This window comes from Anguilla rostrata, chromosome 2 (assembly GCF_018555375.3).
Source record: "Anguilla rostrata isolate EN2019 chromosome 2, ASM1855537v3, whole genome shotgun sequence".
Lineage (NCBI taxonomy): Eukaryota > Metazoa > Chordata > Actinopteri > Anguilliformes > Anguillidae > Anguilla > Anguilla rostrata.
In genome coordinates this window covers 8,268,153-8,285,583 of record NC_057934.1, presented here as the reverse complement: position 1 = coordinate 8,285,583, position 17,431 = coordinate 8,268,153, and the positions used below count along the sequence as shown (strand labels likewise).

The 17,431-nt window shown below is 49.5% G+C and overlaps 1 protein-coding gene across 2 annotated transcripts in view; it reads left to right on the top strand.

Annotated features, from left to right (window-relative positions):
• Nucleotides 1–17,431, top strand: part of LOC135244883 (inactive tyrosine-protein kinase 7-like) — a 94,518-nt gene that overhangs the window by 7,888 nt on the left and 69,199 nt on the right. The gene's annotated exons all lie outside the window — the stretch shown is intronic.

Here is a 17,431-nt window from a genome sequence, read left to right as displayed (position 1 = left end):
GGGTTCTGCGATCTTCTTCCAACTCTGGGGGAATCGTTCCCGAATTCCTCCGGAAGAGTGTGGCCGGATTCGGTCTGCGGTTTTTACAACAAAGGCTCCCCTCTCGCCCAGATGGTCCCAAATCCGCGCATTCGCAGATTTACTAACATGTCTGCAGCTTCATGAATCACGGGCAGGTGCTCACCGATCGGGCCTACAGGCTTATCAATGCATTTACAGATTTATCGACTTGCCTGTCGGCTCCGTGAATGTGCGGATTTATGTACTGCGTCCGTGTGCTGGTAAAAAAAAGGGGCCTGGTGTTTTGGATTTGGAGTACCGGGCAGCGAGAGAGAACTCGGTTGGAGCGCTCTCCCTGATGGAAACCTTGGCCAACGGCCATCTTCCCCCCCCCCCCCCCTCCCCAGAGCTGAAAACTTTGAAGGAGGAGGAAAGAAAAACATTTGCACCATGCGGCTTTGCTTATTTTTTCTTGTGTTTGTACTTCCTTGTTTGATTGGGAAGCGTTTGAAGCCGCTTATTATGGTGACTGTGATTGCATTTGTTGGACGCCGTTGTGCGATTTGGAGAAGAGGGGTTGCATAAAAAGTGCGACTGTTGTGGAACGAGCTCCTCCTTTGGACGCCACGTTGGCTGCTGAGGTGTCACACGGGGTGATTGCTGCCAGCGGAGTGCGTTCAGTTTAGAGAGCGGGAAAGTTTCGATTGATCTGATGAGATGTTTGTTTGGCAGGAGGAGGTTAAGTTGTTGCTTTTGCAAAAACAAAAAAGGCCCAAGAACACAGAGGAGATTTTGTCTGAAGCAAGGGTGTCCAATCTTACCCGAGAAGAGCCAGTGTGGATGCAGATTATTGTTGTGTTCTCAGGCGTTGTAGCTTTTTCGGGCGTGTGTTTTGGCTGTTGGTTTCAGGCTGTTGGGTTTTCAGGCTGTTGGGTTTCTAGGCTGTTGGGTTTTCACTGTGTTGCTTTATGAGCCGTGGGAGGGCTGTCCAAACTGAAGGCATGGCCAGGGATTAGTTACTTGGAGATGTCTCTACAAATAAGATCCCTGGAGATGATGTGCTGGGACGGGTGCCCAGGACTCCTCCGCGGGAGACCAGGGCCCCCCTCTGATTGGATGGGGGAGGGGTGGGGGGGAGTGGGTAGGTCGAGCCGAAATAAGAGCGCGGGCGCCCGACCAACCCCCCCCCCCCCGCCGGGTGAGCCCTTTCTCCGGGCGTGGTTACCTCCCACACCTCCGCACCCTGTGTAATCCACCTGGGACAGGTCCAGCTCTGAATTCCTCCACCTTTTCTCCCCCCCCCCTCTTCCCTGGATCTTTATAATCTCAGGAATGTCTTTATAAAAATGCTGGCCGCCTGCAGCTCGCCCTGCTGCTGCGTCACCAGCTCCACTCTTACCAGACCCCCCCCAAGCCATCCCTCCCGGTCGATCAGTAAATTTTGCAGATGCAAAATGTCTGTAGTTGTGTCTCTGGTCTCTTGGTATCTGCTGATTAAGGCGTTCGTTTGTGTTCCTGGAGACCAGATTTTCCCGATTAAAAGCGAAATATGACATCACTGTGGTTTTTTTTTTGGTTCTGTGCACGGTGCTTCCATGGGGGTGGGTTTAACTCCTTGGTTTTGGCGATGTTTCAGCACTGTGAGCCAGGGCCCCCACCCCCCCACCCCACTGCGGCCAGGACAGCGGCTGTTCAGGTTTTAAGGGATGTGATTTTCCTGATAAATTGGGAAATGCAGATTTTTTCCCCCCGTTCTGTAAACGAAGTAGTAAAACAAAGTAGTAAAATTTGGCTTTATTGCTGAACATTGCAGTCAACTCAGAGTAAAAAGGCTCATGAAGTGTGTGTGTGTGTGTGTGTGTGTGTGTTGGTGTGTATATGGTCATGTGCACTTATGTTCATGTGTTGTTAAATGAGTGGTGGATTCCCCTGACGTCACCAAAAAAATTTAACTGACCATGGTGAACTCAACCTGATGCTAACTTGCCCCTTCAGACATATTAACATGGAGGCTAGCCAATCATGTTCACCAGTTGCAGTTGTTCAGTCTGCCTCACATTTTCTGTTCCCATTGGTCATCCTCCTAGGGGGTGGAGCTAAACATGAGAACATCTTGGTTTACTCGGTTTTACAGGAATCTTTATGTGCCTCAATTAAACTGGGAATAAGAATGTGCTCAAGGGGTAAATGTGCCCTGCTGTTGTAGTGCGTATGCTATACATCCAAACACAGACCAGCATTTCGCACCAAAGTACTAAACCTTAACTCTAACACAGCCAAGCATCTTGCACCAAAGTACTAAAACCTTTACTCTTAATTTTAAAAATCAATAATGATTTACTTAAGTGTGCATAACCACAACAGCAGTGGTCCCTAACCATTATCCTACTCTGCCACCCTCAGAAAAATAGGTTCTGCGAGGGTCCGAGGTTTGTTCTCCAGTCCTTGGTTCTGTTTCATTGGAACGTGAGCCTGACTTACGGTGGCACTCCTGGCAGGATCAGTGACCCCGCTCTTGGTTTAAACGGGAAGTATAAAATGTAAGAATGGAAAAAAAAGACCTGAATAAGGCTGTGAAATGGCACATCACCCGTGTAATTTCCTCTCCTGTGGACACGGGTACATAATAATCGCTGTAATAACAATCTGCGGCCAGTGGCTGCATTGAGGAAAGCTGCTCGCTGCCAGCTTGGCAGGGCGTCTTGCATAGCTAGACTGTGAACTTGTAGCATTTGGCTGGCATTTGTTTACAAAAGGTTAAATAAAGGAGCTAACTTGGCTGAAACCTACGTGTGCGAAGTTGCAATTGGCTATCACTTGCTAGCTTTCTCTATAGGTGGTCAGACTTTAATATACTCTTTTTTTTATTGAGGGGCTAAGGTGTTTTTATTCTTTATAGTTTGTGCTTATCCTTAGACATTAAGTGACAAAGTCTGCTTCCTTTATTCATTGTTTTATGGCACAAACGGCTGTATTGTTCTACCAGACATCAAAGAGCCGGGGGGGGGGGGGGGATGCTTTGTGTTTCTCCAGAGAGCAGGGAGAAGCCACAGGTACAGGTGTGGGGAACAGAGAGCGTTGTCTTGGTGAATGCTACTGAGTTGTCACCGTATTTTCAGTACATGCTGAAACCAGGAGGGGAAATCCAAGTTAGAATTTTTATTTTTTTAATCTGTCTAGCTTACTAGATGTATTATGTGAGGAATGTTTTTGTGGTTGAAAAGGGGATGCTTTGTACTGTTATTCTAAAGGGAATGATGTTGAAGGTGCGTGTGTCAGAGACAGAGAGAGAATGAGAGAGAGAGAGAGAGACAGAGGGTTGTATGATTTGCCATTGAGCCCCATTAAAAGCTTAAAGCATTCAGCAGCAGTGTGTGATTGTGGTTTGATCTGAGATCATGGCGAGACCACATTTCGTATTAGTCTGAGGGTTAAAAACAACATTCAGGCTTGGTCTGAGGGCAATTTGTGTCTTTGCGTGTCTGTCTCTGTGTGCACATTAGCCATTAATTGGCTAATATTTGCATTAAAGAGCGCGCGGACATGGAGTTTATTAAAATTATAACTTTCTGGTTGTGTTTCATATAAAAAAATAACGCTTCCTACTACCGCTGACAAAAGATCTGGTTTTATGGTTTTATGTTTGAGCCGTCTGTGAGGCCCAGCTACAAAAATCCTCCTAAAACCTGGCCTGAATGTGTAATTAGACTCTTGTTTGTCATCCCAGAGGAGAATTATGGGAATTATCCCGTTTTTATGGAAAACTCCCTAGTTTCTCCCTAAAGCCGTGCCAGAGTATGTGGAAGTGTTATTTCGGGATTTTCGACGGTGGCGATTAAGCGATTTAGAGCTGGAACCGTCGGCGCGGCAACGCCACACACTTCCCCACTGTTAGCGGATGAACGTCCCGCGACCTTTACATTCAATATATGCTCGTCTTAATTAATCGAACGGTATATTATTGGACAGCAGACAAGCCGCCTGCAGTACAGACGGTTAAGAAATCGGATCGCCGCGGTCCTCGCGTGTTACTGTTGCGTTTTGGCTCTTATCTGGAATGACTGGCAGAGATTACTTTTTAAAAAGCATAATCCATTTACACAGCTGGGTGTCCTTACTTGAAGTGTACGTTGGCTGTCTAAGGGGGGAGCGTTCCACACGCTAGTGTGTCAATCAAACCGTGTGATGCCAGCGATCTTTTAGGGGGACCAGATACTCAACTCCATGCGCTTACCTTTGGAAATTCTGTCTCCCTGCTGTTGAAGCAAAACTATTCCTATAGTTTTCCTATATCCCTGCATTCCTAAATATTTGTTAATCGGTGTGAGCAGGGATGGTACTGTGGCACGGGACATCTGTGTTGTAATGTAGCATCGGAATCTCCTGTTACCAGCGGGAACTAATTGTTGAGCATCTGGTTGGTCATTAGTGTCTGGTCAGCTCAGGATGCTGGAGGGATTTTGGAGGAATCTGGCGCCACCAATGATGGTGCCTCATAAAATGATGAAAGATTGTCTAAAACTGCAGGAAATGCAAACCACCAGGCATGTCCGTAGCTGTAGTTTATTTTTTGGTGAAGGATTAATCAAAGCTTGCTGTTTCCAAAGCTCAAAATAGTACCCTTGTCTTCCTCTTCTACAAAGTGTCTGTTTTTATTTCAGGTCCTACATCTTTCTGACGGTAAATCTTCTGTAATATATTATATTATTCTATAGCTTTCTTACTTTTTTCGGTTTGACAGCTTACACAAAACAGCTGATTTCTGTTGGCACATCACCTTACCGAGTGAGGCCAATCTGTCAGTGACTTTTGGCAGTACCTCACCACCCGTGAAACACAACTCTTTAAGTGGAATCACGGAAAACTTCAAGAACCTCCTGATACTCATTCACAGCTCACGCATTGGCATTCCGAAGCACGACTATCATCACTCTTAGGAGAAGTGATAATTGCCTGATGTGTGTAATTCTATATGGAATGTATTCTGCAGGATGTGTGTAAAATGGTCTAAGAAACGGTTTGAATGAATGAAAAAGGAACATGACACACTTGGACGTAATTCCCGAATGTGCATGTGCTTGCGCGCGAGCCACTTGGAAATTCTTCCGGGAATAAAAGCGGAAGCTAAACCAGGAATAAAATGGGAACGGGGGCAGGAGACACTCCCCTTTTGGGATTTGGCCTGATCTGTAACCCAAAACTGTTCTAGGAGGTTAACTTTTCAGGGCGGGTGGGAATTTTTTAAAAGGTTTTTTTTCCAAGTTGGGCCGATTGAATGTTTTCTTTTGTTTCTCACTCCCTCTGTGTTACGTTCCCTGCCTCTGGGAAGAGTCATTGTGAAAGGTGAGTGTTCAATTTGCCAAAAAATACCAAAATGAGGATTGCTCATGGTTCAGTTAATTGGATTAAATACAGTTTTATAAATTGGCTGAAGTGAAGTAGAATTGACCCCTGACCCTGCTGCAGGCATTGCCACCGAGTGCGCTGTGCAAGTGTTAAAAAGCCAGAGCACACAGACGTCGGCTTTCCATGGTTTTCATTGGCCGACATGGCTGAGCCCCGGCTGGGGCCCAATCAGGAGACAGCCGCTCTCTCAGCGCTGCTTTTTAGCGCAGCCTAAATGCCGTATTTTTTTTTTTGCGTTTTTAATTCTGTCGCTTTGAAGTTTCTGCCTTTATCAGATTTTCTCCGCCAGATGTTTCGTAACACTATGCCTTTGTGCCTGTTTCCAAGGAAAGAAATACTCCACCCCACATCAGCCCCCCCCCCTTCTCCTTCTTCTTGGCTGGCTCGCTTGTTTTATTCTCCAGACTCAAGATTTCTTTTTGTTCTCTAAAGGGTAACGGTTGATTTGGGGGCTATATTTATTCGTTTGAGTGTTTAGAGTCTCAGCGTTTGAGTTGCTGGGCCCTGTATCATGAAGCAGGATTACCGAGTTAGCTGGATAACTGCACTGGAACCCGGAATCTGGAACATGGACTGAAGTAAAAAATAAATAAAAAATGCGGTTCCAGGTTTTACTCAGCGCAGTTATGCAGCTAACTCAGTAACCCTGCCTCACGATATACCCCCCCGATCTAGGATCGGGCGCCCGGTCGTAGGCTATCGTGTGTCTCGCTCCTGGCTGGAGACCCTGTCTGTGGTTGGTTCAGAGCCTGCCGTCCAGCTGCGGCTCTTTCAACATTGCAAAGCTGCTGCCCCACCCCCCCACCCCCCCTTTTCCCCCCTACTCCAGTCACTGAGAGGAATGGACTGAGACTCAGAGCAGATTTATTTTTCGATGTATCCAGAGTTTTGATGTCTCTTTCGGTCTGGCACTTTGACTGCCACCTCCCAACACCACCACCACGTGAAACACTAAACAAACCTCCGTTTTCCTCCTGTCGTTAAAGTACGTGTGTGTTACCTCTACTGCCAGGTAACACACATGACCTCAAATCCCCCTTTTATTGCATTTAGGCAGGTCATTCAGTCCATCTACAGACATTACCTACAGGCTGGAGTATCCAGCACTGTTTCAAGCCTGGGCTAGAACACCAGAAGAGTCTCTACATCTAGAGTGTAATCTAGCAAGCTTGATTTTCAGTAAGAAATGCAACACCTGAGTATATTCATAATGTTTTGTCTTTGTTTTTTGTTTTTTTTGGCGCAGTAACCTGGACCCGTCTTCATAGCAACCAGCTTTCACAGTAGTGGGCTTTAAAGAGGGATATATATGCTAAAGCAGTGTCTCTAAGTCTCCGATGCTTTATATCTTCCTTTTGAAGCCTTCACCTCTAATGTGCCGCCAAAGAGCTGGATATTACCTGCGGCCCATCTCACAGGCGTGGGGGCTTAACGGACACACCGTGGATTTGAGCTTGGGGAGGGGGAGGGGGAGAGGGGGGGGTTCATGGCCTGCTCCCGTGAGCTCGCGCCGCGGGAGCGTCACCCGCTGTCGCTGCGCCCCCAATTAGCGCCGCCAACTTCACTCGGCTCGCCGTCGGCGAATCACCGCCCGCCGATTGACTTTTTCCCCCTGCCTCTAATTGCTTTAATTAAGGAAGGGAATCGATCTCACCTGGACTCCTCCTCCTCCTCCTCCTTTCCGCTCCAGCGTCCCCTTTTTTTCGGGCTCGTTTGGCCGACCGCGGCGTGTTTTGGGGGGGGGGGGGGGCTTGAGTGCAGGTGAGCTGTAAGAGTGACAGCTCGCTTTATTTAAAAAGGTGATATCGCTGCGAAGTGCGCTTCCCCGTGAGGAAACAGAGCTGTGTTCTCCGCCATCGCCGCCGCTGAACTGATCTGCTGTCACACGTGTAATTTAATTTCCTGTACTCAAACGCACGCTGTGTTTTCCGCAACCTCCACCCACCTCCACCCCACCCACTCATGCTAACACGGTCTCCTTCTCTCTTTAACTGCCTAACCGGAACCCTGGAATCTTTCTCTTTTCAAATACGAGATGCCTCAACCGTCAGCCTTCATACATGCAGGGTCTCTAGATTTGAGGACTGCTGGACGCTGGACGTTTTTAAATTCGACTCCTCGTAAAGATGGCTGCTGTAGGTCTGTATACTGGGGGGCTTGTGAAGGCTAAACTTACATAGCCTTAAATGCTTGTTTTTTTCCACACCCCCCCTTTCTCTGTTTGAGGCCCCAGGGGTCAGTCCAGCCGTTAAAAACACTTCCTGTTACAACCTACAAAAACAGCCCGCACTCCATCTCACCGGTCCCCAGTCCTCCAGTGGAAACGACCCCCGGCCCCCCAGCCCCCCTGCCCCCCAGCCCAGCCGACTCCCCACACAGACAGTGGGGGTCTCTTCCTTGCAGCTGGAAGGGGAGGGGGCGGGGGGGTAGGAGGCACAGACGCTTCTCTCCCCCCTTGCTGACCGACGCCAGCGCTGGCCTGCCGTTCGTCCTGCACCTCTGCAGACGCCTCTGGAGTGCACACGTTGCATTTATCAACACCGTCCAGTGACCGGGAAATGTGATTTTTAACATTTTTTTGGTCTTGATATATATATTTTTTTTTCCAGATTACCGATTGTTCTCTGGACCTAAATTAGTCTCAGGGGCGCCTAGTATTTGGCTTTTTTGCCCAGCATTGTCTCGCGCTCCCGGCTGTGAGAGGACAGATGCTCCTGTGCGTACGTATCGCATACCCCCAAGGCCCTCAGCCTCGCTGAGACATTTACGGTCTGAAAATGGGCATTTCCTGCTTGTTCAGGAAGAAGAGGGAGGAAAACGGCATCCTTGACACGCGCTGTGCCGTCTGAGCGTGCTCACAGTGTCACCGCCAGCGCTGAACGGGAAATGGACCAGTTCTCTTTGACGCACGGACGGACGGGGGGGAGGTTTTTTGGGCATACCAGGCTTCCCTAGGGGTCGACCCTCTACCCCCGTGGCCAACAGGAAGGTGGCTGCGGCTGTTGCCGTGGTTTTTGGAAAGTGCGCTGTCTCGGACCGGATCTCCGCCGGCTCCCCGAAGGCCTTGATCCTGGGGAAGTCCTAACCCCCAGGGGGGGCAGACAACACGCTTCTCTGACAATACAACCCCCCCCCCCCCATACCCCCCACCCCACGGACGAAAACACCACGGGCAGGTGGTCCTGAAACCCAGGGCCATCTGCACTGCCCGTGTCCTGAAGCCCGGGAAGAACAAAAAGGGTCAAAGGTCACGATGGCAGAAGTGCGCAAACGCCAGCGCTGTTTTTATTTGTGCTGCAACAGGTGGTGTTTTTGGGAGGGGGTGGGGAGGGGAGGGGAGGGGGGCAGGAAGGTTGGATTTTTAAAAAAATAACCTTGCAGTTCTGGAAAAAAAAATGTGCTTTGTATGCTTTAGACGCAAAAAAGGAAACAATTTGTTCACTACAGTAACGCTTCTGTTGTAAGTGTACTTGCAGAAACACAGTTCTTCAGGATTGAAACATTGTGGTGCACACACACCGTACTGGACCATTACAGTAGAATGTGGAATTGCATTGCTCTTGGTTTTAGCTTTTAGTTCTCTAATTCTGGCAGAGTTTGGATGGGCAGGAGAATGCACTATGACTACTGAAATACTATTGAGGGTTAGGCAGTGCAGTATAACGGTTTGGAAACTTGTAACTCAGAGGTTGCAGGTTTGGTTCCCAGGTAGAACACTGCTGCTGTGCCCTTGAGCAAGGCTCTGATGTGACTGTGATGTGATTTTTTCAGTTTCACTGTAAATCTGTGACTGCAGTGAATCTCAGTTTATTTCTTTATTTTTTTTGGTCCCTGTACCTGTGCTCTGGGACAGACTGTGTGTGTTTAGCGCAGTGATGTGTGCCTGTGCTCTGGGACAGACTGTGTGTGTTTAGTGCAGGGATGTGTGCCTGTGCTCTGGGACAGACTGTGTGTGTTCAGCGCAGTGATGTGTGCTTGTACTCTGGGGCTTGTGCACTTCTGACAGAGCTGGACTGGAATGTGTCCCTCGCTGTCACTGTTTACTTTATACCTGGCTCAGTTAGGTGTTCCAGAGGACGCTGCAGAAGTTTTCTCTCTTCTTTTCCTTCCTCACCTTTTTTCTCTCTCTCTTCACCTCTTCCCCCCTTTTCTCGGTCAGTGCGTTTGTTTGTGGAGCGGTTTCAGCTCTTTTCGTGTGATGGTTTGGGGGTTAGGGTTAAAGGCTCGTGAAGTTGGACGTGTGTGTTTTTCGGGCGGGAATCGCCCCTGAAGTGCTTCCAGTCGTGACGTCATCGCGCGCGTGTGGAAAGAGCCGGCGCCGTTGCCCCATGGGTAGAAAGCGGAGTTCAGCCGGGCCGGGCCTCCACGCCTGGTTTCTTGCCGCTGACGCCCGTCCCGGGTCAGTCCGCACAGGAAGTGCTGTAAAAACACTGCGTCGCGTCGACCCTGTCCCCCGCCGGAGAAACTGCGTACGCTGCTTTAGATCCGACTGGTTTTATGGTTCAGCCTTGTTTGGCCTGACCGAGCTGTTAAATCTCCTGACGGCCATTTCGCTGTGGAAAAACTGTGTCGCTGCACCAGCAGTTTATGGGTTGAGCAAGTTAATTCAATTATTTTCTTGTCGAACTGACCCTTAAATTTGGGGCAGCCGTCCCAGTCGAGCGAAATACGTTGTTTAATGAGTTGTCGTAGGTCTGGTACGACATGGCAGAAAATTAAACTAATTCAGCCGACTCTCCAATCTGCTGCAACCTTCTGAGCTCAGGTCTTAACATCGAGCGTTCCCATTGGACGAAGGCTGAGGGAGGCTCTTCACTCCACATTGCGCCTTGGGGCGAGATTTTGGCAGAGAGTGGGCGTTCCTTTGGACCCCCCTGCTCGTTTGCCAGCGCTCTGCTCGTGAAGGCCCCAGGGCGATCCTCCATTTTGGACTGAGCTGTAGTGAGGATTGAGTTCAGTCTACAGCACACTTCACTCCCAAGTCTGTTGTAAGGGTCCCCATTAGCCGATGCGATAGCAACGTTCATGTACGTCCGCTCATATTCTGACCAACTTTCCGTATTTCGTCTGCGTGGGGCGTGGCCGCGCATCGCCGCGGTTACCCACGGCGTGAAACACGGCCTTGTCCGTCACGTTCCGCCATCATCTTTCGGCTCTAAAGTTACGGTTCGTTTATGGAGGGGGTAAAAAAAAAAAAAGAAAAAGGTTACGGACCAGCCCTGGCAACCGCGCGGGGGCAGTTAATTTCAGGAAACCGACACGCCCACAGCGAACGTGCCAACCTGAGAGAATTTAGTCTTCGCCGACTAGCCTGTGCGCAGAGCGCACAAATTAGTTCCCCTGTTTTGAAATCTGGCCTATCATTTGATACCAGCGAAAGAGTGCTTTTTCCACTGTTCTTTTTCAAGGACGGCTCTCAGAACGCTCCATTGAATCGGGGAGACATTTTCGGGGGGTGTGGCCACGAGCGTCGGCTTACGGCTTCTTTGTGTAGCGTGCGTTTACATCGCCGTGTTATTGTTTTCTCGGCCCTGACTCCCAGACACTCGATCTCTCTTCGCGCATCTGGAAAGTTAGTCCGCGAGATTTCTTTTCCCGCCGAAAATCCGACGATAAAAATTTTGTTCTAGAAAGTTCTCCGTCAGAGAATTTTCTTGTCCGGCTTATGGGGAAAAGGTTATTGGGTTTTCTCCCAGCTCGGGCTGCCGGTACCGCACGGTTATGAGTCTTGCAGGTGAGGCTAGAGTTTCGGTGACGTTTATCTCCCGTTAATCAAACAACAGAGGAGGAGGGAAGCGGACTCCTCTCGTCTTTCTCACGTCCCTGCCCGGCTCGTCTGTCCCGAAAACAGGTCCGATGACGGCGGGGTTGTGAAAAGGCCCCCGTCAGTCTTCCTGGTGAGATCAGAGGAACCCCCGGTCTACCGGTGACATCATTCTCTCCACACGCCATTATTTCGGGATTGACTAATATGAGTCGTGGACACCGTATTCCAGGGAGTGAGAGAGGGAGAATCCAAAAAGGCATTGCTCTCAGGAGTTTGCGAATATCTTAAAAGGGACCGTTTGCTTCTTTTCTTAGCCTAGTGAGTATAGTTCCTTACGGAGCGATTCTGGGCCCACTCAGCTCACAGTCACTCCGAAAGTAATTTATTGACCAAGTGTAGTGATTTTGTTGCATTGATTTTTGTCACTGAAATCGAAGAAGTGTGCTGCTTCAAAAGGACATGAAAAAACCCATCCAGGAGGGGAAAAAAAACACTGAAAATAGAGTATAATTACAGTACTTTACATCTCATTACGAAAAGCCTCAGACACTCCCCGATTCCCCATTTAGTTGCATGTCTGTGCCCCCATGAAGCCCTTCAGTGATCTAGAGCAATGTCGCGTCATTTTTAGCGCATTCTTATGTGCCACCATCTTAAAGTTCAGTGAACTGGCGCCTCAGCCACCCATGACAAAGCTGTCACTTAAGCCTAATGCCTCCCCTGGACTTTGCTTTCCCCTTCGTGTCATTAAGCAGAGGCGCGTCATTTGAGCGTGTGATCTGTGCTCTGCGTACCCCTGGCCTAATGTAATGGGTCCCCAGAGGTTTAAAAAAGCAGTACCCGGAGAGTCATTATGGATCCCTTTGTCTTGCGTGAGCGGGGAGGCTCCCCTCTGCTGGCTTGTCTCTGGCCCTGTCTGACGCCGTTACTTGATGGATGCAGACGGGATTAGCGTTCAGCACTGAGTGATGGGCCTCAAACCAGCAGCTTCCCTGTGTGAGGCGGGCTTAGCGTTCAGCACTGAGTGATGGGACTCAAACCGACGGCTTCCCCGTGCGGACCGCGTAGCCGAGGGCCCCGGTGATTGACAGCGCCGAATGGCAGCCCTGGTCTCCTGCGCTCGGCAGTTCCTCAAGTCCTCGGTCACCGCTGCGCTAAATTAGCCATTTTTCTTTCTCTTTTACTCCCAAATTTCCTGGGGCTCGCCCCGAGTGGTCCCCACCCCCCTCCCCCCCCCTCTCTGTCTCTTTCTGTGTCTCTCTCTCTTTTGGAGATTCGACGGTGACTGAGGGGATCAGAAGCGAGGCGAGGACAAAGCCGCGTGTGTCCCGCTCCGTTTCGTTCGTTAAGGGCGGCGCCCAACGTCGTCCGGCGGGAGCGGGTTAACAGTCGGCCATTGTGGCCCGCCGCAGGACGGCCTCGCCCTCACCCCGCTGACCACGCCCCTGGTCAGGTCAGGAGTGTAACCTGCGGTGTTCCGCATGACTTGGAAGACAGCCAGTCAAAGGCCCGTGCGTCTCCTGTACAATGAAGTGTGGAGCCAAGAACTGACGAACCCCCCCCTCCCCCTCCCCCCCACCACCATTACTGACCACAACCACACAGGAAGCACGTCCGATACCACAGTTGTGCTTAAAAACCCCCCCCCCTGGCTTGCCCCGGGAGACCACCGCGATTAATGAGCCAATGACCGCCGTCGCCACCACTCCCGAGAGCCATCAGACCGAGACCGCGTGTAGAGGGGCTTTTGGTTTCCCTCCCACGCGCTCTCACTGACCGTGGAGTGTGGAAACAGAGTGGCTGTGGCAGCCATCTTGTGCCAGACTGCTGCGTGTCTCCCCTCCATCGCGCTCTTGTGGTGCAGCAGGTCGTCGGGTTGCTTGCTTGTGCTGTGCATCACTTTGAGCGGAGTTGTCCCCTTTTAAACAAGACGCTACGTGTGTCCTTTGTGGGTTCGAGGGAAGGGCTCAGTCAGGGTGCTTCCCGTCATCATGCATCTGCTGCTGGTTAGCACACAGGCAGAGAAACTGTGGAGAATTTGTAATTCATAGGGTCACTTCTGCAGATGTTAGAATCTTGAGATATCAGGCTTTAGAATTTCCGGGTCCACAGTGTTCCGCTGATGTGTGCTCAGTGTTCTGGCACGAAATGGCTAAAAATATAATTATCCTTTCGTATTGCATGTGTATTAGCTTTATTATAGTTTTTGAAAAGCTGTTTTTTTTTTGTTTGTTAATTTGTCGCATTTAAGAAAAATAACTCAACTTGTTATTGAATTATTGCGTTACAAACTAATTTCTGACCGAAAATGGCGGGGCTCTGTAATTCTGGAATGTTCTGGAAATGGAGCGCCGGTGAGCTTGTGACCTCACCTCAGCCTCAGCTGTGTCTGAGTTTGCCAGGGGGATGGGGTGGGGTGGGGGTGATGGGGTTGAAGGAAGGGATTAGAGAGAGCAGGAGAGAAGTCACGCCACGGGAGGAAGTGCGGGGCTCGGGGGGTGGGGGGGGTGGGGAGCCGCTCGCGTTGCCCGCAGCTGCCGCTCCTGGAGGTCGAGCGGCACGGAGGGAAAAGAATACGGAGTGCTTGTCGTGCCACGGGCGGCTACAAGCGCCATCCTGGGCAGATTAGCCACCGGTTACAGGGGTCTGTAGGGGATTAGGGAGGGGGGGTCTGAAGCTGCTGATTGGTGCTCGTTGATAGCCCTGGTTGGACCGGGCCTGACCTGGAGTGGCAGGTGTAGGGGAGAGAGAGAGACAGAGAGAGGAGAGGGGGGGTCTGCGCTCTCTTCCGGAGTGTGTGCCTTTCCTGATGGCTCTTAAGCGCTCGTCTCTTCCTGCTGCTTGAAGCTCCCAGATGGAGACGTTGCCGTTTTCTCCCATCTGTGATAGTGCTCAAACCCCCCCCTTCTCTTTCCCGCGATGCGGCCCAGTTTTGAGCCGGAATGGCGGCCTTGCTTGCGAGGCATTGCTGAGCCGTCTCATTGGTTTTCAGGAGGCGGCTCCCGCTTGCTGCTGCCGTGTGATCCTGTAGAGTCCTTTGATCAGAACTCCTGACAGCTCCCTCTTCCTGAACCCCAGTTTGGCCTTGAGGAGTTGGTATGGGGGAGGGGGAGGGGGGTACGCGTGGGTTGGTATATGGATAAGGGTTTGACCAAATTAAATTCCACAGCAGTTCTTACACCTCCAGCATCAGTCGGTTGATTTCAAGCCTGTCTGCCTAACCTCCAGAAGCTGTGTCCTTTAAAATATCCACCAATCGCCATCAGTGTTGTTCTATGGATCGTTACCAGGGTGCTCTGTGATTGGTGCTCCTACATTGGGTGAACTCCTGGCTGTCTTATCCATAATTCCTTATCCCGGAGTTGGTACAAGGGCACTCAGAACTGTTTAGAATAGCATGTGGTGTTTTCACATGACATTTAAACATTACCTTTCAGCATTTAGCAAACCCTCTTATCCCAAGTGTCTTACTCAGATCTCGTTTTTTTAAACATACAGTCAATTTATCCTGGATATTTTTACTGAAGTAATTCAGGATAAGTATCCTGCTTAAGGTCATAACCCAGCTGACAATCAAACCCGCAACCTTTGCATGAGAAGCCCAGTCCCCTAACCGCTGTCCTACACTGCTGCCAAGTGTAAACAGTTTTGACTCCAAAGCTGGTTGTCTTGCTCTGTTGTTAATGTGAACTGATGATGGCTTATGCTCAGCCGTAACTGCCTAAGGTCCCTGTGCAGATCTGGATCCTAAAAGAAGTGATTTACAGTAGTCAGTAAGTGGCTCTGCGCTGTTAAAACAACCTCTGCTGATTCTGCCGTTTAAAGATTTTGGGTGTTCCATTTCTGTGCCATGTGTGGAGGGAGAAAAATGTATTTTTTCTTCTTAGTTTGGATTTATGAAGGCTGATGGGGTATGTCAATGTAAATTTGAATGAATAGGGCTTTTTACCGTTTTCCTGATTTTTTTTTTTTAGGAATAATAAAAGGGGATTTGAGCGTCTCGCTAGGTGGCACGGGAGTCTGCTTTGACGTGGAGGACTGTGCTCTCACGGTCGTGTAGCGGAGTCTGCTCAGAGCACGCGGGTCTCAGCGCCGTAATAACATTTGCTTTTGAAGGAATTCTATCCGTTTGTTTAAGCGAAGGGAAACCCAGAATTACACCGAGCCCTTGATTTTCCGCAGAGATATTTCAAAAAAATTCTGCTCACCGCCTTCCCCACGCTGGCCCTTCCCCCCCCCCCCCCTCTCTTAAATGTTATTATATACTTTCTGGGTGTACTTTGAATGTTCTTGTGCAGGTCCCACTGGAGACATGTTTTTTTTTTCCTGACGGAGCTCTGAAATGGGTTTGCGCCGTGTAGGATTCTGATGCTGGGCCGGGGGACGTGGGGCAGAGAACAAGTGGTTCTTGTTAACGAGCCTAGGACGGGGCCGTGATCAAATTGGGAAGCCCATGTGCTTTTCATTAAACTCACCTTCCCCCCCCCACCTTTCCCTTTGCATGGCTGTTTTTTATTCTTCACAATGTACCTGGCACATGAAAGGTAGAATGGGCTTTTAATCAAGTGCATTGATTCAAAAAACAGTACAAGAATGAAAAAGAGGAATTTTATTCTGAAGTGGTTGGGGCATGTTCGCCTCTTTCTCCTCTTTTTCTCTTCTGTTTCATTCCTTTAACTCGGTCATATAGTCAGATAACAGGCCTAAGAGAAGGGTTTTTGGTGAAAGGTTGTGGGGGGGGGGGGGAGGCACGGGGGTGTCACAGGGTTCCTAGAATAGTGAAATGTCTGGAGTCTGGACCCTGTCTGGGTGACGGGGCCCTTTGATTGGCTGGCGTGTTTCAGTCATTGATTTTAGCACTGTGATCCCTCTCGCTGCATGCACAGTAATGCGTTTGTGCATTTATAGCTCTCCTCCAGTGGGCTAGTCGCTGTACTGACTCTGTCGATCGGCACAGCTTCATAGGGAAGCAGAGCCGTTTGGGGGTGGGAAGGGGGCTGGTGGAGCAGGGATACTAAAAGTAGGCAGTTGTGACCCATCGCTGGAATAAAACCGAGAGCGAAGCTCCACCAATCATGGAGCACATTGTTGACAAACAGTGCAATACTGCTGATGGTGATTGGTGGATGGTGCTTCCATTTTGTTTCCGTAGGAACTTCAGAACCTCCAACTCAGCATCTCACTTCACCCAGAGGACACTGTCAGTGATCAGTGATGGGCAGTATTTCGAGTGCATGTATTTGGACTGCATTTACATGTGTATTCAGTAACTTTTTTGTAACTGAATACATATATTTTTTGTGTCTGCCTGTTGCTAGGTCTGTTCCACCCGCTTAGCGCCCATGGAATGCGAAGGACAACAAGCGTGTGCACTGCAGCAGCTGCATGTCGTATTTTTGGGTTGTCCCCTAGCCCCCACCCCCCCTCCAAAAGTAACCTTTCACACCTCTGAGTTTGACACCCAAACCCAAAACCTGTGACTCCTATGGAAGTCCAGAAAGTTCTCCAGCACATTCAGGTTTTACCTCGATTTTAACGTGTTTCCTTAGAAACCTCTTGGTTTAGGGAGGCCTTTGCTGTAGCTCCCAGTTTAGTGGTAACTAATGGACTGAACTGCTATTTCCTCACTGATCAGATGGTGAAAAGACAGTAAAACCTTTCAGGACAAGATCTTCAGAAGAGGGAAGAAAGAGGCCACGACAGCAGGCCTTAAAAGGGAGCTGTTTAGTTTGGTTCCCTGCCATAGGAGAAACACGGTCTGATTTAATAAGCGTACAGTTTCTGATCTTTCACTGCCTGCTTTGCCGTTTTTTTTGTTTTTTGTTTTAACCGTGCGGCTGTGACGTCACAGTTCCAGGTGCTTGTGTCTTCTGGAAACACTCTCTGCTGTAGTCAATAAATGTGTCTTTGAAGTCCTCAGAGAGATGTAGAGCAGGGCAGTATGATTTACCGGTGAGGGGAACGATGGCGATGGAGCGCAGGGGTTGCTGGTTCTATTCCGGTTCGTGAGAAGCACTTAACCTAAATTGCTTCGGTAATATATTCCGCCGTGCAGATGGCCGATAAGAAAGAAATATGTAAGTGTGTAAAAACAGTCCCTCTGAGGTTCACATTTTTTTACTGAGACTACTTAATGAGCAAATACATATTCTATCACTTGTAGTCTAAGTATTGTAGCCTTTTAAAAGTAAAAAAAAAAATGGAGAACTCACCCGTGTGAGTGAATATCATGCGTGTTTGACACTGGGGGGTGCTGGG